At 40.4% G+C, this 26,733-nt stretch overlaps 1 protein-coding gene and 1 pseudogene across 6 annotated transcripts in view; one reads left to right on the forward strand and one right to left on the reverse strand.

Moving 5' to 3' along the window:
- The window catches only part of PIK3CB (phosphatidylinositol-4,5-bisphosphate 3-kinase catalytic subunit beta), a 190,824-nt gene that overhangs the window by 8,316 nt on the left and 155,775 nt on the right, over positions 1-26,733 (forward strand). The window lies entirely within an intron of this gene.
- On the reverse strand, positions 9,968-10,793 carry LOC101283606 (60S ribosomal protein L7-like; annotated as a pseudogene).

Genomic DNA, 26,733 nt, shown 5'->3' on the forward strand with positions numbered 1-26,733 from the left:
GAGTCAGGTTTTGAACTCCGGTCTGGATGACTCTAGAATTTATGCTTTTGCTTATTTATTTATTTTTAAATTTATTTTTTTTGAGGAATAGGTGATTTACAATATTATATAAGTTTCAGGTGTACAACGTAGTGATTCACAATTTTTAAAGGTTATACTCCATTTATAGTTATTATAAAATATTCCCTGTCTTGTACAATGTTCTCTTGTAGCTTATTTTATACATAGTAGTTTGTACCTCTTAATACCCTACCCCAGGAGTCCCCAACCCCCAGGCCACAGACCGGTAGTGGTCCAAGGCCTGTTAGGAACTGGGCCGCACCGCAGGAGATGAGTGGCAGGTGAGCGAGCAAAGCTTCATCTGCCGCTCCCCATGGCTTGCATTACTGCCTAAAGCATCTTTTGCATTATGACCTGAACCCCCTCCTGCCCCCCACCCCTGTCCCTGCCCTGGCCGTGGAAAAATTGTCTTCCACGAAACTGGTCCCTGGTTCCAAAAAGTTTGGGGGCCGCTGCCCTACCCCATCTTGCTCCTCCCCCCTTCCCTCTCCATACTAGTAACCACTAGTTTGTTCTCTATATCTGTAAGTCTTTTTTGTTATATTCACTAGTTTGTTTTAATTTTTATATTCCACATATAAGTGTTATCATACAGTATGTCTTTCTCTTTCTGACTTAGTTCACTTAACATAATATCCTCGATATCCATCCATGTTGTTACAAATGGCAAAATTTTGTTCTTTTTATTTATAACGGAGTAGTAATCCATTGTATATATATATATATATATATACACCACTCTTCTGTATCCACTCATTTGTTGATGGACACTTAGGTTGCTTCCATATCTTGGCTATTGTAAATAATGTTGCTGTGAACACTGGGGTAGAATTTATGCTTATAGCTGATTGCCTCAATAGTTTTTTTATTTGTTAGGTCCTTCAGAGGAAGGTTGAAAGAGACTATATATATATATTTTTTTTCTTTTTTTTGAAGAGGGCTCTTTCCTTTCTTATTTTTTTAATTAATTAATTTATTTTTGGCTGTGTTGGGTCTTCGTTGCTGTGCGCGGGCTTTCTCTAGTTGTGGTGAGCAGGGGCTACTTTTCATTGTGGTGCGTGGGCTTCTCATTGTGGTGGCTTCTCTTGTTGCGGAGCATGGGCTCTAGGCGTGTGGGCTTCCGTAGTTGTGGCTTGTGGGCTCTAGAGTGCAGGCTCAGTAGTTGTGGCGCATGGGCTTAGTTGCTCCGCGGCATGTGAGATCTTCCCAGACCAGGGCTCAAACCTGTGTCCCCTGCATTGGCAGGCAGATTCTTAACCACTGTGCCACCAGGGAAGCCCGAGACTATATAAGTTTAAAGTGTTGCTTTTTAGTGTAATAATCACCACCTTCATTTTACAGTACCTGGGTATTTGAAAACAGGAAGCAATTTTCTAATCATTTAAGCATTAACTTTCACTCGCTACTCTTAAACAAGTTTTTATGTGTATAGTCCTGTTTTATGGATTAGAGTTAAGAGTTAAACAATGAATTAGTTATGTGATATAGTGTACCTTTAAAAAAATTTTTTTATTTATTTATTTTGGTTGCACCGGGCCTTAGTTGCGGCATGAGGGATCTTTAGTTGGGGCATGTGGGCTTCTTAGTTGTGTCATGTGAACTCTTAGTTGTGGCAGGCATGCGGGATCTAGTTCCCTGACCAGGGATCAAACCCCGGCCCGCTGCATTGGGATTGCGGAGTCTTACCCACTGGACCACCAGGGAAGTCCCATACCTTTGTTTTGAATGTAAGATGAGCTTTTTCTTTTCCCTTGGCTTTACAATTGGACTGTGGTTTTGTGGTTTGTCATATATGTGTAAGTAACAAAAATACTTCATGTATGACTTTGTATAGTTAGAGGTCCTAGTCCGCTTGTGTAGATCATCTCTACAGATTTTTTTTTTTTTTTTTTTTGCGGTACGCGGGCCTCTCACTGTTGTGGCCTCTCCCGTTGCGGAGCACAGGCTCCGGACGCGCAGGCTCAGCGGCCATGGCTCACGGGCCCAGCCACTCCGCGGCATGTGGGATCTTCCCGGACCGGGGCACGAACCCGTGTCCCCTGCATCAGCAGGCGGACTCTCAACCACTGCGCCACCAGGGAAGCCCTACAGAGTTTTAAAATAAGAAAACACAGGTTTTTTTTCCTCTTCTGCTTAGGAAATTTGTTTGGGTGGTATATTAAAACATGTTGCTAAGCTTGATCCTAAATTATTGGGAATAGAGGAAGTTAAACATAAATTTACTTTTTTTTTTCATAAATTTACTTTGAATAAATGAACCAATAGACTATAGTTGTTAATCCCTTAACTTAAAAAAATAGTGAATTGAGAAGCATTAATACTATTTGGCCTTTTTTTTCATATTCACAGGAGAAAGGAATGTGAGCATTAACATTACATCTACCATTAGTAGTACTCAGACACATAGAAGGAGATGCATAGGACACAATGGAGGTTTTCTTTCTAACTCTGGAGCCCAGTTAACTTGTTTCAGGCAAGTTTCTGGTTGTGATGCCATTATAAGCCATTATGACAGCACGTCCAATCTGCAAATGGGGGATTTGTGATTATTTTCTTTACAGCTGAAGAGTTGAGCTCTTACTGAGTATGCCTCTTCCCATAGACAAGCCGTGAGTGGGCTCAAATTGGGGCAAGTGGGTCACTTTTCCCTCTTAGAAGTCTGAACTTCTTTCTGTTGACAGTAATCTCAGTGACTCACAAATGTTATTTTAGTTACCCAGTTTGCCTTTAACATTATTTCCCAAATTGTGTATTATTTTACAAAATAAAATGCAAGCACTTAGAACAGGAAAATCCTATCTTATAAATTCCATAATAATTGTTTTGAGCTAATCACTATTTTAAATTCATTTATAAGCAATGGTTTCTATAGATGAGAACTGTGTAGTTACAAAATTACAGGTATTCTTTCGTCATTCCTGAGTGGGTGTGGAGACCTAAAGCCACCGATGTATTATCCATTTTGAAAATGAACTATTTAATAACTTAAGAGAAGTTTTGGACTGACTACATCTAGTTAGTTGTATGCTGAGGTTGGGATCTGATTTAGTAAAGGAAAATATTTTTAAGGAATACAATCCTTCTTGAAGTCTTCGTATATTGACAGTGTCAATAATGTTTGCCTTAAAATGTAATCTTAAAAGGTAGCAATTTTTTTTTTTTTAGAAAATTGCTAAGGTCATTTTATTTTATTTTTAAAATTAATTAATTAATCTTATTTTGGGCTGCATTGGGTCTTTGTTGCTGCACGCGGGCTTTCTCTAGTTGTGGTGAGCGGGCTTTCTCTAGTTGTGGCAAGTGGGGGCTACTCTTTGTTGTGGTGTGCGGGTTTCTCATTGCGGTGGCTTCTCTTGTTGTGGAGCACAGGCTCTAGGCACGTGGGCTTCAGTAGTTGTGGCCCGTGGGCTCAGTAGTTGTGGCCCACGGGCTCTAGAGTGCAGGCTCAGTAGTCGTGGCACATGGGATTAGTTGCTCCGTGACATGTGGGATCTTCCCGGACCAGGGCTTGAACCTGTGTCTCCTGCATTGGCAGGCAGATTCTTAAAACACTGCACCACCAGGGAATCCCTAAAAAATTTTTTTTAAATTTTTGGCCGTGCCACGCAGGTTGCGGGATCTTAGTTTCAGGACCAGGGATCAAACCTGCGCCCTCGGCAGTGAAAAGCGTAGAGTCCTAACTGGACCACCAGGGAATTCCCTGCATTATTATTTAAAATGGAAAAATTCTTTATTTTTTAATGTACAAAGTTGTTTATTTTTTTCAGGAATTTAAAAATACATACCAATTTAAACTGAATACATGTTAAGTTAGTGTTTTATTTCCCAACTATGCAGTTGATATTATAAGGAAGTGCTCCATTCAGTTAAAACCTAATGAATAACATCAACTTTTTCTGGCTTACTTTTCTGAAGATAATTGGTACATAAACATATAATTTAATCCTTTTTATTATTTATTTATTTTTATTTTGGCCATGCCGTGTGGCTTGCAGGATCTCGGTTCCCCAACCAGGGGTTGAACCCAGGCCACGGTAGTGAAAGCCCGTAATCCTAACTACTAAGCCACAAGGGAACTCCCTAGATGCAGGCTTTCTGAAAGGATACCCCAAAACTGCTATACGTTGGTTGCCTCTGGGGAGTGTAACCTCGGATGCTGAGAGACATTTGTGGTAGGGAGACTTTATTGTATATCCGTTTGTGCTTTTGAATTATGTGCCTTTGAATTTCCTTTTGTGATTTTGAATTTATGTAATCAATGCATGTAACTACAAAGTAAAGAAATTCAGCTATTTTGATGATTAAAAAGGTAATTTTGTAAGGTATTACAAAATTAAACACAGTGGACACTCTAATGTTTAGTTTAAGTATCATTAAAGCTTAAGAAAATTGTATTTATTCTGTCTTCTACATTGACTTGTATTATACCTGTACAATTAATGCATAGGTGGGTAAGATGGAGGTCTAACCCTGTGTCAGGCATATTAATAATGATAGCCAAGGTTTATTGGAATGCTTACAATATAGCAGGCACTTTGCTAAATCCTTTATGGTGGCATTGCTTGTTTGCTGCTTTCCCTCTGAGGAAAGGGCTACTATCAAGAATATTAATTTTTGGGGCTTCCCTGGTGGCGCAGTGGTTGAGAGTTCGCCTGCCGCTGCAGGGGATACGGGTTTGTGCCCCGGTCCTGGAAGATCCCACGTGCCGCCGAGCGGCTGGGTCCGTGAGCCATGGCCGCTGAGCCTGCGCGTCCGGAGCCTGTGCTTAGCAACGGGAGAGGCCACAACAGTGAGAGGCCCGCGTACCGCAAAAAAAAAAAAAAAAAGGAATATTAATTTTTCATTTCAGTTGTTACCTCTTTCCTGTATTGAGTTGTCAAAAGCAATTTTAGGGCTTCCCTGGTGGGGCAGTGGTTAAGAATCTGCCTGCCAATGCAGGGGACACGGGTTTGAGCCTTCCGGGAAGACCCCACATGCCGTGGAGCAATTAAGCCCGTGTGCCACACTACTGAGCCTGCACTCGAGAGCCTGTGAGCCACAACTGCTGAGCCCACGTCCCACAACTACTGAAGCCCACGCGCCTAGAGCCTGTGCTCTGCACCGAGAAGCTACCACAGTGAGAAGCCTGCACACCGCATCGAAGAGTAGCCCCCGCTCGCCACAACTAGAGAAAGCCCGCATGCAGCAACGAAGACCCAATGTAGCCATAAATAAATAAATTAATTAATTTAAAAGAAAAGTAATTTTAATATCAAATCCTCACTGGTGGCAGTTCTCAGATTTATTCACATTTTGCTACACACCAGGATCCAAATCTATTACTGTCTCTTTGAAGGAGATATCAAACCGATCCAGAATGAGCAGGATAATTATTTTAGTCAATAGTTTCTACTCCATACGCTTCAATCTTTTTATCAGACTGCTTTAGTAGCTATTAAAATTTGTCTGAAATTTAAAAAATAGATTAATTTGGTTGCCTCTAATCATCAGATTATTTGGAGAATTGCTCAACTGTCCCTTGATTGCATTTGTACAAGTAGCCCAAGATCCTTGGAGTAGAATTATAAAATATACTTCTGTGATCTGAGGGCAGACTTGGAAGGATTCCCTTCAAAGGTAGGGAGACAGGGAGGGGAAGTATTACAATATATGCAGTCCAGAAGAGCAGTGAGGGATGCTTAACTATGACAGTGGGTTTGAGAAGGGGAAATTTGCATTAGAGAGATAGTGAACATTTTTTTTTAAAGATTTATTTATTTATTATATATTTATTTAATGTATTTTTGGCTGCATCGGGTCTTAGCCGCGGCATGAGGGATCTTCGTTGTGTTGCGTGGGCTTCTCTTTAGTTGTGGCATGCAGGTTTTTGCTTCTCTAGTTGTGGCACACAGGCTCCAGGGCGCAGGCTCTGTAGTTGTGATGCGTGGGTTCCAGAGCACGTGGGCTCTGTAGTTTGCAGCACGTGGGCTCTAGTTGAGGTGCGTGAGCTCAGTACTTGTGGCATGTGGGATTAGTTGCTTGGCGACATGTGGGATCTTAGTTCACTGACTAGGGATTGAACCCGCGTCCTCTGCATTCATTGTAAGGCAGATTCTCCACCACTGGACCACCAGGGAAGTCCCGATATTGAACACTTTGCAAGTTACTGGGTTTCTAGAAGGAATAGAAACATCAGGAGGAGCAGGAAAGTTTCTTAAATTTTGTTTAACAGGACTGTGTTTAGGTACATATATGTGTGTGGTGTGCAAGAGATTCACATTTTGGGTAATTTCTTCTGTTAGGAAAAGTAATGCTTTTAGAAAAAGATAACACTCCTGCTACTTTCAGGTTTTATTAAAAAAATAAAGTTAATGGGAATTAGCTTTTAGGTACATTTCACCTTTCCTGAAATGTCCTTAGTTATTCAGTAACCATATGCTAGTTGTAAAAAATTCAAATAAAGAAGGAAAGTACAAGAGAAAGTGAAAGTCCCCTTTCAGAACTTTCTACTCCAACCTCCTCTGTTCTCCCCATTCCCATTGCCCTCCTCAGAGATAATTATTATTATTTTTTTAACATCTTTATTGGAGTATAATTGCTTTACAATGGTGTGTTACTTTCTGCTTTATAACAAAGTGAATCAGTTATACATATACATATGTCCCCATATCTCTTCCCTCTTGCGTCTCCCTCCCTCCCACCCTCCCTATCCCACCCCTCTAGGTGGTCACAGAGCACGGAGCTGATCTCCCTGTGCTGTGCGGCTGCTTCCCACTACTAGCTATTTTACGTTTGGTAGTGTATATATGTCCATGCCACTCTTCCACTTTGTCCCAGCTTACCCTCCCCCACCCTGTATCCTCAAGTCCATTCTCTAGTAGGTCTGCATCTTTATTCCCGTCTTGCCCCTAGGTTCTTCTGACCATTTTTTTTCTTTTTCCTTTTTTTTTTTTTTTTTTAGATTCCATATATATATGTGTTAGCATACGGTATTTTTCTCTTTCTGACTTAACTTCACTCTGTATGACAGTCTCTAGGTCCATCCACCTCACTACAAATAACTCAGTTTCGTTTCTTTTTATGGCTGAGTAATATTCCATTGTATATATGTGCCACATCTTCTTTATCCATTCATCTGTCAGTGGACACTTAGGTTGCTTCCATGTCCTGGGTATTGTAAATAGAGTTGCAATGAACGTTTTGGTACATGACTCGTTTTGAATTATGGTTTTCTGAGGGTATATGCCCAGTAGTGGGATTGCTGGGTCGTATGGTAGTTCTACTTTTTAGTTTTTTAAGGAACCTCCATACTGTTTTTCATAGTGGCTGTATCAATTTACATTCCTACCAGCAGTGCAAGAGGGTTCCCTTTTCTCCACACCCTCTCCAGCATTTATTGTTTGTAGATTTTTTGATGATGGCCAGTCTGACTGGTGTGAGATGATAAGAGATAATTATTGTTATACTCAGGCATATAGCCTGCATTCCTTTCTCTGTACATTTTCATATCTATCTATGTATCTATATATCTATCTATTTGTTTTCCTGGGTTATCTTTCCTTTATTTCTTTGGCAGAAAGTAGTAGGTACATGTATATTTTCTTAATTCCTCTTTACAAAGGTAACATATTACAGATATGTAATTTATTTTAAATAGGATCATTTTACATTTTCTATAAGTATCTCTTTTATATTTGATTGAAGTTTACCAAGACAGTTATCATTTTTGACTTTAACACATATTTTTCCAGTTTATTATTATTATTATTATTATTTTTTGCGGTACGCGGGCCTCTGTTGTGGCCTCTCCCGTTGCGGAGCACAGGCTCCAGACGTGCAGGCTCAGCGGCCATGGCTCACGGGCCCAGCTGCTCCGCGGCAATGTGGGATCTTCCCGGACCAGGGCACGAACCCGTGTCCCCTGCATCGGCAGGCGGACTCTCAACCACTGCGCCACCAGGGAAGCCCCCAGTTTATTATTTTTCAAAATTATTTTTTTGGCTGCGTTGTGTCTTCTTTGCTGCACGCAGGCTTTCTCTAGTTGTGGCGAGAGGGACCTACTCTTCGTTGTGGTGTGCGGGCTTCTCATTGCGGTGGCTTCTCTTGTTGCAGAGCATGGGCTCTAGGCACGCGGGCTTCAGTAGTTGTGACTCGTGGGCTCAGTAGTTGTAGTTCGTGGGCTCTAGAGTGCAGGCTCAGTAGTCGTGGCAAATGGGCTTAGTTGCTCCGTGGCATGTGGGATCTTCCTGGACCAGAGATTGAACCTGTGTCCCCCTGCATTGGCAGGCGGATCCTTAACCACTGTGCCACCAGGGAGGTCCCCACATATTTTTCTAACACCTATTTATGTTTTCAGATTTGTGCTACACAGACTTTTTCCTTAAAGAGATTCTTTGAAATCTGTTCAAGTTGGGGAGGGGATATGTGAACAGGGGAAACCTGGAGACACAAATGTGATTGGCTCTTGGATTGGAAGAATCAACATTGTGAAATGACTATACTATATCCAAAGCACTCTGCAGATCCAGTGCAATCCCTATCAAACTACCAGTGGCATTTTACGCAGAACTAGAACAAAAAATGTTACAATTTGTACGGAAACATAAAAGACCCCGAATAGCCAAAGCAATCTTGAGAAAGAAAAACAGAGCTGGAGGAATCAGGCTCCCTGACTTCAGACTACACTACAAATCTACAGTAATCAAGACAGTGTGGTACTGGCACAAAAACAGAAATATAGATCAAAGGAACAGGAAAGAAAGCCCAGAGATAAACCCACGCACATATGGTCACCTTATCTTTGATAAAGGAGGCAAGAATATACTGCGGAGAAAAGACAGCCTCTTCAGTAAGTGGTGCTGGGAAAACTGGACAGCTATGTGTAAAAGAATGAAATTAGAACACTGCCTCACACCATACACAAATGTGGTTGGCGAAATATCATTTAATCTCATAGGTTCTCAGAATTTAAGAGAAGACTTAGGGATCACTTAGTTGCTAGACTAGGAAACTGGGTCTCTTGTGTTTACTGTTCAGGAGGAATATCTCCAGTGTTCTGTGTTTCCACTTACATAGAGTTTCACTCTCTGGAACTCTGGTGAGAAGATGGAGATAGAAGAATGGATGATATAGTACCATTGCATGGCTTTAGGCATGTTTTTTTAACCAAGCAGCTATAGAGTAGTTGCTTAATGGATCTGTGTCAAGCTGGAGGGCTTTCAGACTCACTGAAAGATATTTTTTATTCAAATTCTTAACTTTTTTGGTTACATGATAGATACTACTTTCAAAATTTGAAACACCCTTCCTCTCTTCTGTACAGGCAACCAAAGCCATCAGTTTCTCATACGCCCTTCAGAGAGATTTTGCTTTTTCCAGTATATACATGTGTATGTATTCTACTCTTCCACACACTGTTTATGTAAATATCATATTCCCTTCTTTTAAATTACATAAATAATTAGTAGAGGTTGGAGTTATGGACGGAAAGGGAAACTGATGTATATTGTACCATGAATGATAGCTAGCCTTGACCTACAGAGATAATATGCATAGCTCTTTAGTTGATCTGTATAAGGTATTCTAAGACCAGTTATTACTTCCTTCATCCATTTCTGTACTCAGTAGACTTGATTCAGTTTTGCTTCTGCATTTCTGTCACTAGGTATATGTGAAAGAATTCTGTACTTTTTTCTTTTTTCTATATAAGCACTTAATCCTTTCACTTCATTTTTTTTTAATTTTTATTTTACTTTTTGACTGCACCATGCAGCATGCGGGATCTTAGTTCCCTGACCAGGATAGAACCTGTGCCCCCTGCAGTGGAATCTCAAGAGTCTGTTAAGTGCTGGACTGCCAGGGAAATCCCCTCACTTCATTTCTTTATTTTTTAATTTATTTTATTTTTCAATTTGAAAGCAGTCACTGTTTATTTATTAACTGACCAGATTACAAAAATAATCATGGTAGATACCTTAGTTCATCCTTCTTATAAGTCTGTTGATCTGGTCTTCCCTGTTGCCAGCATCTCCACCTTCTACAAAATGGGTAGTCTTTTTCTTCATTCCACCTCGTGGAGAAGACAATTTGAAGGGCCACAGGAAGTTGTTTTTTTCTTTGAAACGTTTTCCAACAGTATAGATCTCATGAATCAGATCCTCCATGCAGATAATACCATATTTGCCAAGAGATCGAGCAATCAACACGTTATCCATCAGGGCAGTGTGCTTCTTGTTGATTTTGCCATAACCGCGCTTGTAGATCAATTCATTTACTGACTTCAGGTTTGGGTACCTCCATGCAATGTATGGTTCCACAATTCTCAGCATGTTAATTGAAGCCTTGTTGAGCTTCACAAAGGTGCCATTGAAAATCTGACGGAGGCAAAGAAGCTGCAACACCTTTCGAAACTTTGGGCTCATACCATTGATACCTCTGATCCTGATGACAAATGCCAATTTGGGTTCCGCGGGTACGTAGAAGTTGCCAGCTTTTCTTGCCATCCTAGCCATTCGAATTTCAGTTCTCTACATCTGCCAGTATTCCTTGTGATAGCGCTTAGCTTTTTCATAGATAAGCTTCTCCTTGCCTTTCGAAGCATCTTCTGGGCAAATTTCTTTCTCAGGCGCTTGATCTTAAGCTCTGCAAAATTCTTTCGCTTTTTCTTAAGGGTTTCTGGCACAGCAGGAACCTTCTTTTTCTTCTCCTCAGCACCTTCCATGGTTCCAGCCGGGAAAGAGCCATTTCTTTATTTTTTGTTATATATTTAGTAAGCAGTTACTGTCTACTATCTGTGGAGCCTGCTGCTGTTTCCTCCCCTCCCCCATTTTTTCTGGCAGCAGCTTTATTGATATATAATTTGCGTATAATACAGTTCATCCATTTCAATTGTACATTTCAATTTTTTTGGTATATTCAGAGTTGTGCAAACCTACCAAAATCAATTTTAGAAAAATGTTATCACCTCAAAAAGGAACCTTTTAGCTGTCATTTTCAATCCCATCCTTGCTCCCAGCTCTATGCAATGAATAATTTATGTCTGTATAGATTTGCCTGTTCTGGATATGTCATATAAATGGAATCATAATATGAGGTCATTGTGAATGGCTTCTTTATCATGTTTTCAAGGTTCATCCATATTGTGGTATCAGTACTTCCTTTTAATTGCTGAATAATTCTGTTTCCTTTTTCAATTTCACTAATAAATGTGTTTTGCTACGTATTAGGGCTGTTAATCAGGGGTATCCATGCCCTACGTTTTCCTTCTTTGTATCACCTAGTTGTTAACATTTTGCTGTGTATTGATAAATCTCTAATAGTATTGGCAAAGAGAGGGAAAAGAGTGAGCTGTTTGTTAATATCATTGGCAAGTGTTTTATTTTAAAAGGAGTGTGAAACTTGGGAATTACTCTTGGATTTAATTTTTCATGTTTTTTTCCCACAACCCCTAGTATTTGTTTATTTTTCTCGGGAGAAGGATTTATTACTTGCACAAGTAAGGAGAACACTGGGGGTCTTTTCCAAAGCAGTGTCTCTTCTATTATTTATTATTTAATAAATTTATTATTTATTTGAGCTAATAAATACTGTCTATAATATCTCCACTTGAACTTAAATTAAGGTGGAAGATAGTCAGATGTAGAATTATAGTGTTGGAAAAGAGACAGTTTCATATCTGGAGCACTCTTATTGTGAAACCCAGTACAGACTAGTCTCCTGTAAAGAGTTTCACAGAACACCTTGAGCTGCCTTAATTTAATCTCAGGTATTTTGTGGTGTCCCCCCCACCCCCACCCCCACCCCCACATGGCTTGTGGGATCTTAGTTTCCCGTCCAGGGATTGAACCTGCGCCCTCAGCAGTGAAAGCTGGAAGTCCTAACCATTGGGCCGCCAGGGAATTCCCAGTATTTTAAATAGTGATTTCTGAGTTAATCTATCAGGCATCAAAGAACATTTAACATATGTTGTTTTTTATAAAGAGATTGGTTCCTGAAGTGTTTTGTTTTTGTTTTTGTTTTTTTGGCTCTGATGGGCTTTTTCATGAATAGATAAGAGGTTTTTTTCCCCCCCCACATAAGTATTTTAAGATCTTTTTCAAGAACATGAGAAGTATCTCTTTAGCCAGATGGTGTCTCTGTTGAATTTTCAGGAGATGTAACTGGTGTGGTAAGAACTCATGAGTAGGCTTAGTTGTCTTGATGCATCACTGCTCAAAAGTGTGATCCCAGTGCCCATTGCCATGCCCACTGTTATAGCCTTCAGAAATCAAAAGTTAATAATAAGAAAATATGGGTTTGTATTTTGTCTTCATTTTTCTATTAGTTCTTTTTATTGTATTTTAGGAAAGTACTGGATTGCTTCAATTGTGGGGGAACCCCACTAGTTCATTACTACTGACAGTTTGAAAAGCACAAGGAATTGTCAAATGTCTAGGCTCCAGCTTTCAGGGAGCCTCTGGTTACGTGGATTTAGGTTTTCAGGATTTTATTTTATTTTTATTTTTTTCAGGATTTTATTTTATTTTATTTTATTTTTTGCAGTACGCAGGCCTCTCACTGTTGTGGCCTCTCCCGTTGCGGAGCACAGGCTGTGGACGCGCAGGCTCAGTGGCCATGGCTCACGGGCCCAGCCACTCCGTGGCATGTGGGATCTTCCCAGACCGGGGCACGAACCCGTGTCCCCTGCATTGGCAGGCGGACTCTCAACCACTGCGCCACCAGGGAAGCCCAGGATTTTATTTTTAATTGAAATTTTAATTGAGATAATTGTAGATTCATATGCAGTTGTAAGAAGTAATAGAGGTCTTTGTATACTTGACCAGGTTTCCCCCAGTGGTAACATTTGTAGAACTATAGTATAGTATCATAACCAGAATATTGACATTTATACAATCGACTAACATTATTCAGATTTCTCCAGTTTTACTCGTACGTGTGTGTAATAAGTTCTACACAATTTTATCACCTGTGTAGGTTTTTGTGTGCACCACCATAGTCAAGGAACCTAACAGTTCCAACGCTGTAAGGATCCCTTGTGTTGCATGTTTATAACCACATCTACCTCTAGCACCCACCCTGCCCACCTCCATTCCCCACTGTGGTTCTTTATGTAAATGAAATCATTCAGTATGTAACCTTTTGAGATTGGCTTTTTTCACCTGGCATAATTCCCTGAAGATTCATCCAAATGTTGCATGTATTAGTAGTTTGTTCCTTTTTGTTGCTGAGTAGAAGTCCATGATATGGATGAACCACAGTTTGTTTAACCATTCACCTGTTGAAAGATTTGGATTGTTTCCAGTTTTTGGCTGTTAAAAATAAAGCGAGTATGAACATTTGTTTTTTGTGCGAACATAAGTTTTCATTTCTTTGGGATAAATGCCCAAGAGTGCAGTTGCTGAATTGTATCGTAAATGCATGTTTAGCTTTTTGTAAGAAACCGCCACAGTCCCTTTTATCATACAAGAACTAACTGAGAAGCCTTCTCTAAACAGATGCTAGCTGCAATATATAAACAAATCCTAGCTGAGCTGCTGTTCTGGTTGAAGTAAGCTTAGAGTTCCACCTGCTTGATCACCACCCAGGGACTGTGCCAGCCTTGTCTGCCCTCTTTACCCAGCCTGGAACGCAGAGCTGGACAGGTGAAGTCACTTTAAAGAATTAAAAAAAAAATCAGAAGTGATTTTAGGCTTGTTACTGGCAAAACTGGTATTGGAACTCAGGTTTCTTTCTTTTTTTTTTTAAAGTTTTATTTTTATTATTTTTAAAATACGTATTTATTTATTTTGGCTGCACCGCGTCTTAGTTGCCACATGCGGTATCTTTAGTTGCAGCATGCGTGTGGGATTTAGTTCCCTGATGAGGGATTGAACTTGGGCCCCCTGCATTGGGAGAGTGGAGTCTTACCTACTAGGCCACCAGGGAAGTCCCTGGAACTCAGGATTCTTGATACCTAGTTTTTGTTGTCTTTATAAATCAGTTATACTTTCATATGTATGGTTTGAAGGATCAAATAGTCCTCCAAGGTTTGTTATCAAAAACAATAGCATTGGGCGTCCCTGGTGGTGCGGTGGTTGAGAATCTGCCTGCTAATGCAGGGGACACGGGTTCGAGCCCTGGTCTGGGAAGATCCCACATGCCGCGGAGCAACTAGGCCCGTGAGCCACAACAACTGAGCCTGCGCGTCTGGAGCCTGTGCTCCGCAACAAGAGAGGCCGCGACAGTGAGAGGCTCGCGCACCGCGATGAAGAGTGGCCCCTGCTTGCCACAACTAGAGAAAGCTCTTGCACAGAAACGAAGACCCAACAACGCCAAAAAAATAAAAAATAAAAGATTACTATTAAAATAAAGAGTTTATGTGTACTTAATTCTCTGTATTATTAGCCATGTTTTGGTCCTACACTGGTGGCATTATGTGCTCACCCAGGTTAGGTGAATAGGCTCTCAAGAATCCCTGGTACTATTTCGTGACTCAGAGTGAATGCAGGCCCATTGTTACTAAGCAAGTAAGTAATAGTCTCCAAGGAGACAACCACCTTCCGGCTTTAACTTTTATTTATTTTTTAATTAAAATTTTATTTATTTATTTTTTATTTTCATCTGCGTTGGGTCTTTGTTGCTGTGCGTGGACTTTCTCTAGTTGCGGTGAGCAGGGGCTACTCTTCGTTGCAGTGTGTGGGCTTGTCATTGCGGTGGCTTCTCTTGTTGCAGAGCATGGGTTCTAGGTATGCAGCCTTCAGTAATTGTGGCAGGCGGGCTCAGTAGTTGTGGCTTGCAGGCTCTAGAGTGCAGGCTCTGTAGTTGTGGCGCACGGGCTTAGTTGCCCCGTGGCACATGGGATCTTCCCAGATCAGGGATCGAACCCATGTCCCCTGCATTGGCAGGCCGATTCTTGATCACTGTGCCACCAGGGAAGTCCCTATTTGTTTTTTTTTTTTTTTTTGGCGGTACGCGGGCCTCTCACTGCCGTGGCCTCTCCCGTTGCGGAGCACAGTCTCCAGACGTGCAGGCCCAGCGGCCATGGCTCATGGGCCCAGCTGCTCCGCGGCATGTGGGATCCTCCCAGACTGGGGCATGAACTCGCGTCCCCTGCATCGGCAGGTGGACTCCCAACCACTGCGCCACCAGGGAAGCCCCCTATTTTTTTAAATTTTTTAAAAAATTAAAAAAAAATTTTTTTGAAGTATAGTCAGTATACAATATTATATGTTACAGGTGTACAATATAGTGATTCATAATTTTTAAAGATTATATTCCATTTATAGTTATTATAAAATATTGGCCATATTCCCTTGTTGTACAATGTATCCTTGTAGCTTATTTTATACATGGTAGTTTGTACCTTTTAATCCCCTACCCCTATCTTGCCCCTCCCTACTTCCATCACCCCACTAGTTTGTTCTGTATATATGAGTCTGTTTCTTTTTCATTACATTCATTAGTTTGTTGTATTTTTTAGATTCCACTTATAGGTGATATCACACAGTATTTGTCTTTCTCTGTCTGACTTATTTCACTTAACATAATGCCCTCCAAGTCCACCCATGTTGTTGCAAATATCAAGATTTCATTCTTTTTCATGGCTGAATAGTATTCCATTGTGTGTGTTAGGTTGCTTCCATATCTTGGCAATTGTAAATAATGCTGCTATGAACATTGGGTGTGTCTATCTTTTCAAATTAATGTTTTTGTTTTTGTTCTGATATATACCCAGGATTGGAATTTCTGGATCGTGTGGTAGTTCTATTTCTGTTTAACTATTTTATTTAGATACATATTTATTTTTAATAGTTGATACATGCATATCATATAAAATTTAAAACAAATACAGTGAAATGTAAGTCTTCTGCCTCTCCTCATTCTCAGGAGGAAATCACTCGTAAGTTTTTGTGTGTTGTTCCTTAGCTAACCTATGCCGTTATGAATATACATACGCGTAAACCCCCACCCTCACAAATGGTAGAGTGGCATACTCATTGTTCTTTGTGTCTTTTCTTATTACTTAAAAAGATATTTGATATTATGGATCTGTAGTTTCAGAACGGCTTTATTCTTTTTCATGGTTTCTTAGTATTCTGTTGTATCAATATAACATAAATTTTCTCTATTTGTATATGAATTGACATTGAAATTGTTTCTAATCTTTTGTTATAGTTTTTGACTAGTTTTGAAGTGGCCAGATTTGAAATCAAGGTTTGCAAGGTATGTGTGGGCACAGAGAGAGAGAAGGGCCATTATAATGATTGAGACAAGGGACGAGGATGAGTAGGAGAAAATCTGGAGAGCTAGGAGAATGAAGGAAGAGAAAAAGTGAAGGAGAGAGGAGTAAAGGATAGGAGTGAAATAGCCCAGGTCTTTCCAAGGCAGATACTAAAACCAGCCTCAAGCTTTCTATTACTGTCTTGGAACCAGATGGTTCCAAGTTATTAGCCATGTGATCTTGGGCAAGTTATCTGTTCTCTCTGTGCCTCCATTTCCTCATTTGCAAAATGGGATAATAACACCTCATCATATGTTAATAACACATACAGCTATAGGTACAGCATCCATCCACATTGAGAAAGCTTTCTGCACCCTCCACCCCCAGCTTTGCTCTTATTCAGCCTTTTATAGCTCAAATGTACTCCTCTACAAAACCATCTAGGTTGCACCAGGAGCCCCACTTCTGTATCCTGTACCTTTGTCTTAGATTTCACCTCATTCCTTTGAAATTCCCATATCTAATTATTTACCCCTGTCTGAGGGTGGGGAACCATCTCTTGTAGTGTCTTGTATAATTTAGTTTCACCCTGCAACCACCACTAAAATACTTAGCACAGTGCCTGGCATATAGTAGGCACTTGATAATGTTTGACCTAAACTGAAGAAAGCCTTGGGCCTTAGGAACATTGAACCTAGAGAAATGCTAATCTTTCCACCCTTTCCCCCACCGCCTAATTTTCATTCCCTGAGGCAACCGTTTTTCCTCGGTTTATATAAACAAATATATATATATATATATACACACACACACACATATATATACACCCCCACACATATTTATATATTTCCCCTCTTTAAAAGTAAAACAGTAGCATACTCTAAACATTGTTATGTACATTGTAGTCATCCCAAAAAGGAATGAAGTTCAATTCTGTGGGAACTTCACCCAAATGAAATTGTAAGCATTGTTAGGTTTTTGTGTAAGACTCTTGCTGGAGCGTGGATAGGTGTGATTGGTGAGTCTACCATCTATCAGTTACAGTGAGATTGTAACAGCATTTTTTCCTGCACAACAAAGAAGCTTTGTAAATAAAATTTTAACATTTTGAAAAAAAAGGTAGGTACCATTTAATTTTTTTAAAATTTTGAGATAACTGTAGATTCACATGTTGTTGTAAGAAATAATATGGAAGAATCCTGGTTACCTTTTACTCATATTTCCCCAGTGGTAACATCTTGCATAACTATAGAAAAAATCAAAGCCAGGAAATTGACTTTGATACAATCCATCCACCTTATTCAAAACTCACCAGTTTTACATGTACTTATTTATGTGTGTATTTAGTTCTGTGCATTTTCATCACATGTATAGATTTGTGCGATCACCACCACAGTCAAGATACAACAGTTATATCACAAGCCTCTCCCATGCTACTTCCATCCCTCCCACCCTTTTTAACCTCTGGCAACCAATAATCTGTTCTTCATCTCTATGATTTTGTCATTTTTAAGAATGCTATGTAAGGAATTCCCTGGCGGTCCAGTGGTTAGGACCCGGCACTTTCACCGCCAGGGGCCCAGGTTCAATCTCGCTGTTTGTGGAAGTAAGATCCTGTAAGCCGAGTGGCGTGGCCAAAAAAAAAAAAAAAAAGAATGCTGTGTAAATTCTCTGGTATGTGACCTTTGAGATCGGCTTTTTTTCATTCAGCATAATGCCCTGAAGATCCACCCAAGTTACTGTGCATTATCAGTAGACATTCTCTTACATAGCCATATTATAGTTCTCAAATTTAGGAAATATAACATTGATAAAATATTATTATCTATAATCCATATTCCAGTTATACCAGTTGTATTAATTATACTCTACACTATTGCCACCATTGCCCAGTCCAGTATCACATTATGAGTATGATTGTCAGGTCTCTGTAATTTTCTTTAACATGGAACAACTCCTTTTTTCTTGTTTGTAATAACTTTGATATATTTGGAAAATACAGATCAGTTTATGTTGTAGAATGTCCCTTTTTTGGGTTTGTTGTTCTTCATGGTTAGATCCAGATTATTCATTTTTGTCAGGAGAACCGTGGAAATGATACTGTATATCCCTTAGCATATGCATGATGGCAGTTCATTCCATTGTTGGTCGTTTTAACTTTGATTACTTGATTAAAGTGATGTCAGCCTGATTTCTCCATTTAAAGTTATTAATTTTTGCTTTTGTCATTGATAAGTATTTTCGTGGGAGGATACTTTGAGTCCAAGTAAAGACCCTGTTTTTCATCAAACTTTCACCAGTGTTAGCATCCCTTGAGGGTTTTTTTTGTACCTGAATTATTATTATCATGGTTACAAAATGGTGATAAACTTTTAAAGGCCAGCAAAAAGGCAAAGCTGACTTCCACTTGAGCATCCAGTTGACAAAGTAGAAAAAACAATTCTTTCTTATATATATGTTAATAATATAAAAGCAAGCCTAAAAAGGCAAGGGGTAAATTGTATAGAAAAGGATAATAAATTTAGACCCTCCCCAAGAGTATAATTTTTAAGAGAAAAATGTTACAGTAAGGGGTAATTCTTTTATTTTTTAATTTTAAAATTTTTATTTATTTTTGGCTGCGTTGGATCTTTGTTGCTGCATGCAGGCTTTCCCTAGTTGCGGCAAGTGGGGGCTACTCTTCGTTGCAGTGCGTGGGCTTCCCATTGTGATGGCTTTTCTTGTTGTGGAGCATGGGCTCTAGGCGCGTGGGCTTCAGTAGTTGTAGCACGCGGGCTTCAGTAGTTGTGGCTTGTGGCCTCTAGAGCGCAGGCTCAGTAGTTGTGGCACACGGGCTTACCTGCTCCACGGCATGTGGGATCTTCCTGGACCGGGGCTCGAACCTGTGTCCCCTGAATTGCCAGGCGGATTCTTAACCACTGCGCCACCAGGGAAGCCCAAGGGGTAATGCTTGAGAAGTTAAGATTGGATCGTGAATTACGGAATGATAAAAGCATGTTTGAGAATCTGAAGGCAGAGGTAGTTAAAAAAAATTTTTTTAGGACAATGTTAGGTTTACAGAAAAATTACAAAGATTGTCCAGAGTTCCCATATACTCTGCATCCAGTTTCTCCTATTATCAACATTACTGTGGTACATTTGTTACATTTAACAAACCAGTGTTGATAAATTGCTATTAACTGAAGTCCATATTTTATTCATATTTCTTTGGTTTTTACCTAATGTGTTTTTTCTGTTTTCGCATTTCGTCCAGGATACCACATTGCATTGAGTTGCTGTATTTCCTTAAAGGTCCTCTTAGCTGACAGTTTCCAGACGTTCTTTATTTTTGAAGACCTTGACAGTTCTGAGGAATACTGATCAGGTGTTTTTGCATAGTATCCTTCAATTGGATCTCTCTTGATGATTTTTTAAAAATGATTAGACTGTAGTTATGACTTTTTGGGAGGAAGACTACAGAGATAAAGTGCATTTTCATCATATACTATCAACATGACTTACATTGTTGATGTTGAGGGTGATCACCTGGCTGATATGGTGTTTGTCAGGTTTCTCCACTGTAAAGTTATTGTTTTCTTCCCCTTTTCATCTTATGCTCTTTGAATGAAAGGCACTATGTGCAGCCCACACTTAAGGAGAGGGGAGTTGTGCTCCATCTCTGAGGGGGGTGTGTATCTACATAAATTACTTGAAATTCTTCTGCATAGGATATACATCTCCTTCCCAACTCCCATTTATTTGTTTGTTTAGTCATTTATATTAGTGTGGACTTGTGGATTTTTATACTTTAGGTTATAATTCTATACTACTTAATTCTGTTGTTCAAAATGTTACAGCTTGGCCACTGGGAACTTTTTCAGTTGGCTTCTGTGTCCTTTTGACGTTGTTGTTGTTGTTTTAGCACTTTCTTGTACCACAAGATGTTCAGGGCTTATCTTGTTTATTTCCTTCTTCACTCCTAGGATCAGTCATTTCTCCAAGGGGCCCTGGTTCCTTTCATTGGAGGATGGTATTTAGAAACTTAAGATCTGAGCACTGTGTGCTTATTACTACTAGGGTATCGTTGCTTCAAGGCCTTCTTGGCTGACAGAGCAAGGAAATATGTGAATATCTGAACCTGTGAATATATAATTTCTATGGATATTTCTTTTATTGTGTTTATTAGTTTTTAACTTTTAATTTTTTTGCCATGCTGCGTGGCATGCGGGGTCTTAGTTCCTCAATCAGGGATCAAACCCATGCCCCCTGCAGTGGAAGCGTGGAATCTTAACCACTTGACCACCAGGGAAGTCCCTTGTTTTTAAAATTTTAAATAAATATTTTTAACCATCTCATTCCATGTTAAACTAAACATGAGTTTCTACTAATGTTTCCAACTCTAAATCATCCCAGCTTCTTGTTGCTTAACTGTGCCACTGCAATGGTAAGTAACGTGGCTTTTGGTTTTCTTAACAGTGTCTTTCACAGAACAGAAGTTTTTAATTTTAATTAGTCCAACTTACCATTTTCCCCCCAATGGATCGTACTTTGTTTTTCTTTTTCTCCTTTTAAAAAATTTTTTGGCCATGCCATGCAGCACGTGGGATCCTAGTTCCCCAACCCGGGATCGAACCTGTGCCCCCTGCGTTGGAAGCACGGAGTTCTAACCGCTGTACCGCCAAGGAAGTCCCTGGATCCTGCTTTTGATGTTGGCTGGAAAACTCATAGTGAAACCCAGGGTCACGTAGATTTTCTCCTGGAAGTTTCATAGTTTTGCATTTTACATCAGAAATAGCTTTTTGAGCTTCTTTTAAAGTGAGAGATTTTTAGTAGTTGAATAAGTCATATATTTTGGCTTTTTTTTCTCCCTTTAATTTTTTGGGTGGGATATAGATGTCAGTCTTAAGTTTCATGGTTAGAAATGGTGAAATGAAATTTTAGAACTTCTTTAGAGGTGAATGAAAAGTTCTAATAATTTCAGAATTGAAACCATATGTCATATGTTGAAAATGAATCCATCTTTTCCCAGCTGTTACTCTGATTGAGGGTACAAGACATATACAGTAAAAATCAACATTAAGAGACAACATATAGGGCCTTCCCTGGTGGCGCAGTGATTAGGAATCCTCCTGCCAATGCAGAGGACACGGGTTCGATCCCTGGTCCAGGAAGATCCCACATGCCGTGGAGCAACTAAGCCCGTGGCCACAGCTACTGAGCCTGCACTCTGGAGCCCGCGAGCCACAACTACTGAGCCCATGCACCACAACTACTGAAGCCTGCATGCCTAGAGCCCGTGCTCCACAAGAGAAGCCACCGCAATGAGAAGCCCACACACTGCAACGAAGAGTAGCCCTCGCTTGCCGCAAGTAGAGAAAGCCCACGAGCAGCAATGAAGACCAAACGCAGCCAAAAATAAATAAATAAATTTATTAAAAATAAAAAAAGAGAGACACAACATATAGGGTAATGTTTAATTGTGTTTTAAAAAACCCTAAAATTCTGAGGAGACCAAGGTCAGTGTGAGCTAGACTAGTAAGGGAAGGCATCCTGGAAGCCAGACTTGAATTTGGTCTTGAAGGACTTGGCAATAAAACTTTCTTAATTGAGGGGTGGGGCAAAATATAGATTGTAGGCAGTAAGGGAGCTAGTGGGGAAAGACAGATGGAGATAATCTTGGCTGATGAGGAAAGGAGAAAAAGGATGGAAAGAAAGCAAGGAGACACATGTGAGGTGTGTGTTTTTGCATTCAGACGTGAAAGATCCGATTGGTAGAGGGGATTGAAAATGCCCTTTCCTGTACTTGGCAGGAATCAGATGCCTCAAGTACAGGAATTAGATGCCTCAAGATGCTGGATTTTGTGGGTTTTTAAACAAATTTATTGTTTTTGAACAAGTAGTACACTCCTATGATTCAAAATTCAAAAGGAAACAAAGTGTACAGTGAAGTCTCCTTTCTGCCTGTCTCCCAGCTACCCAATTTGCATTCCTTGAAGCAACCAGTGATTACAAATGCATTTTTCCTAAGTGCTGTATAAGCAAATATATTCGTATTTATATATCCCCCTTCTTTTTTTTTAAAGAAACAAAAACATAGCATTCTCTAAACATTGTTCTGCACATTGCTTCCTCCCCCACACTTAATGTACCTCTACTTAATGTAATGTGTCAACTCATTCATTCCTGGGGTGCCTCTTTCTGCTGAGCATGTATAGTTATCATGTGGCTGAATGAATGAAACAGTGATAGTCCTCTGAATGTTTCTTTTCAAGTCTGAAAATCACTGAAGATTTTATAAACAAACCACTGATGTGCTTATAATTGTGTGTTAACATTTCTATCTCTTAGTCTATATAGAAACTGTTGCCCTGCTGATTGAATTAAGGAAATCCTGATTCTTTTTGTAAGGGGAAGAATCCTTTTGAAATGGGAAATGGACTTCCTAATGCTGATTTTAATACTTGCTGAGTTTTATTTTTGTTGTTGTTGTTTTTTTTTGCAGTATGCGGGCCTCTCACTGTTGTGGCCTCTCCCTTTGCAGAGCACAGGCTCCGGATGCGCGGGCTCAGCAGCCTTAGCTCACGGGCCTAGCCGCTCCGCGGCATGTGGGATCCTCCAGGACCGGGACAGGAACCCGTGTCTCCTGCGTAGGCAGGCGGACTCTCAACAACTACGCCACCAGGGAAGCCCCTCTTTTTTTTTTTTTTTTTTTTTAAGAACTGGCTCTGGGGGTTTCCCTGGTGGCACAGTGGTTGAGAGTCCGCCTGCTGGTGCAGGGGACACGGGTTCAAGCCCTGGTCAGGGAAGATCCCACATGCCGCAGAGTGGCTGGGCCCGTGCGCCACAACTGCTGAGCCTGCGCTCTAGAGCCTGCGAGCCACAACTACTGAAGCCCACACGCCTAGAGCCTGGGCTCCACAACAAGAGAAGCCACCGCAGTAAGCCCGCGCACCATAACAAAGAGTAGCCCCCACTTGCCACAACTAGAGAAAGCCCCGCACACAGCAACAAAGACCCAAGGCAGCCAAAAATAAATAAATAAATAAATTTATTAAAAAAAAAAAAACTGGCTCTGGAGTCAAACTGCCAAGCTTTTTTTATTTTTATTTTTATTTTTTTTACGGTACGCGGGCCTCTCACCGCTGTGGTCTCTCCCGTTGCGCAGCACAGGCTCCAGACACGCAGGCTCAGCGGCCATGGCCCACGGGCCCAGCCGCTCCGCGGCATGCGGGATCCTCCCGGACCGGGGCACGAACCCACGTCCCCCGCATCGGCAGGCGGACTCTCAACCACTGCGCCACCAGGGAAGCCCCAAGCTTTTTTAAAAAAAATTTATTAAATTAATATTTTTTTGGCTGCATTGGGTCTTAGTTGCAGCACTCAGGATCTTTTGTGGTGGTGGACGGGCTTCTCTCTAGTTGTGGCACGCGGGCTCCAGAGCGCGTGGGCTCTGTAGTTTGCGGTACACAGGCTCTCTAGTTGAGGTGCATGAGCTCAGTAGTGTGGTGCGCAGGCTTAGTTGCCCCGCGGCATGTGGGATCTTAGTTCCGTGACCAGGGATTGAACTCGCATCACTTGCATTGTAAGACGTATTCTTTACCACTGGACTACCAGGGAAGTCCCCTTACTGAGTTTTCTAAAGGCTGGTGCTCAAAGTATGCTAGGAAAGAAATTGCAGAAATTAAGAATTCTTAAGGAATTGTGTGTCATGCATTTAATGACCAGATTTTAGCTAATTTTATAGAGATGTTCTTAACAGTTGGTGAGAATATCAAATGAGAATAATAATCATTGTTGTATCCACTTAATTTAAAGGCCGTATGAGGCTTTTCTTTTTTGGGGGGGGGGCGCGTCAGGTGGAAAGCGGGATCTTAGTTCCCCGACCAGGGATTGAACCCATGCGCCCTGCATTGGGAACTTGGAGTCTTAACCACTGAACCGCCAGGGAAGTCCCTGAGGCTTTTTGAAGAGGTCACATAATAAATAAATAAAAATGAGAATGTAGTGAAATTGTAGTGAACATAATGGATAATAGTTTCTCTCCCCTTCAGAAAAAAAGCCTGTTTTTTTTCCCTTTTTTTTTTTTTTGCCATGCCATGTGGCTTGCAGGATCTTAGTTCCCCAGCCAGCGATTGAACCCAGGCCATGGCAGTGAAAGCGCTGAGTCCTAACCACTGGACCACCAGGGGACTCCCGGAAAAGTCTGTTTTCTAAACTATGCCATTATTATTGTTCTGTGAACCTTGTTCTAAGAGTATGCCAAAGTGAATGTCTTTGTATGGTACCATATTTACGGGTTGTGGTTCCAGTGAAAAATATGTCGTGATTTTAACTACTAAAAGTTTAAGGGATCTGCTTTTATAAAACATAATAGGAACTGGGAAATTATTTTAATGACTATTTTCTAAAATATTCACATGGCTTTTTCTCTTTAAGAGGTCAAGTAATTTGTCTAGAAAATGTGGTAACAGTATTAACCTGTGTTGTAAGTGATTTAACAGTAATTGAATACTTTGCTAATATGATGTGGAATACTAGTGAGCTGACTCTGGTCAAAATTCAGACCTTTGGAATGTCAGATTTGTTATTCCAAGAGGTTGGGGCTTTCCTAGGCATGCAAGGTAGAGACTTCCTGAAAATTATGGCAGAGAGACTCTGCATTTTAGAGCTTTATTTTACAGTTGAGAATGGAGACCTAGAGAAGGAGGCCGCCACCTCTAGGGTGTGCAGGCTGCAGTGGCTTCCCTAGGGCCACAGGCTCCTTTAGCTCTGCATGGAATTTACCCTTCATGCTTGAGAATTGTTCCAAGAGCTTTTCTCATCGACTTGGTTAGTGTGACATCCCACCCTAACCCCATCCCAGGCCTTACTTTAAAAGGATTTCTTTTTCCCTGGCACAGGTACTTCTTCAGATACCCAGTTAATGAACAAACCTAGAGATATTGGTTGAGCATTGAGGTATTGGGCTAGGTATAAGTGAGAGAGGCAAATATGTGTCCTATCTTCAATGATGTTATGATGTTGTTTAATTGGATTGGGAGGGTGATGTTCATTCATAGAAATGTAAGGAGGCATTGATTTGAAATCAAACAATGCACGTAAAGACAGGAAAATATGTTTTTCATATTCTAATTTGGTTGACAAAATTTTAAGAAATTCATAAGCTGGGAATGCCTGTTTGATCCTTAGTCATCCATCACTGGCACTCTCCCTACCTTGACAGCAACCCCCCCCCCTATTTTTTTTTTAAAACAGTGGTTTAATTGTGTTGTTGCAGAGGTGATACTTTTATTTTGTCAGAAGGCTGGAGCAGTGGGTGTTTGTTTATAGTCTAAGATGCTTTTTAGGATGTTCTTTTCTTTTTCCCTCAGGGCTGAACTTTGTAAAGTCTAATCTAGTATGATTATGCCAGGTCTGAATGTATCCTTTATTCTACTTCTAGCATTGTTGTCAATTTATCATAAGATTTTTCTTTTATACATTTCTGTTAGCTGAAGAGTTGGCCATGGAAAATCTGCTTCATTCACATATACCTTTATCTATTAGAGTGTGTGAATATTTTCCTATATTTACCATTTATTCATGGAATGTTTATTGAGAAGATATATGCTCTATGCTCTATGAGGCACTGGGGATGCAAAGTTGAAGAAAGCTCATGGCTTGAAGGAACTTTAAGAGAGACAGACAAATGAACAGATAATTCTAATACCGTGTGTTACATGCAAATAGAGCCTCTTCACGGTATTATGGGAGGCATAGAATGGAGCAGTGATGATTTCCAATAAACAAACAAACAAACAAAAAGAATGGAGCAGTGGTTCTCAAAGTACAGTCTGGGGACCTCTGGAGGTCCCCGAGCTCTTTCTCAGAGATCTGCAAGGTCAAAGCTATTTTCATAACTTAAGACATTATTTGCTTTTCTTTTGCCCTTATTTGTTTACCAGTATACAATGGAGATTGCCAGAGGCAATATAAATTGTGTTATCTCAATAGACTGGGTGCAAAGCAGAGATGAGAATCTAGCTGTCTTCTATTAAGGCAGACGTTAAGGAGATTTGCAGAAGTGTAAAATTGTATCACTCTTCTCACGAAAGGTTTTCTTTGAAAAAAGTGGTTTTTAAAACTAAAATATGTTTAAAAATAAAATGTTTTTAAGTAAACATTTAATAGGTTTACTATTTTTTACATGAATAAAAATTTAAAATCCTTGGTTTTAATTTCAAATTCAGTAAATATTGATAGATATAACCTACATAGACAAGAGCTTTTGAGTCCTCAGTAATTTTTTTTTTTTTTTTTGCGGTACGCGGGCCTCTCACTGCTGTGGCCTCTCCCGTTGCGGAGCACAGGCTCCGGACGCACAGGCTCAGCGGCCATGGCTCATGGGCCCAGCTGCTCTGCGGCATGTGGGATATTCCCAGACCGGGGCACGAACCCGTGTCCCCTGCATCGACAGGCGGACTCTCAACCACTGCGCCACCAGGGAAGCCTCTCAGTAATTTTTAAGAGTGTGAAGGGAA

Source organism: Orcinus orca, chromosome 5 (genome assembly GCF_937001465.1).
Source record: "Orcinus orca chromosome 5, mOrcOrc1.1, whole genome shotgun sequence".
Lineage (NCBI taxonomy): Eukaryota > Metazoa > Chordata > Mammalia > Artiodactyla > Delphinidae > Orcinus > Orcinus orca.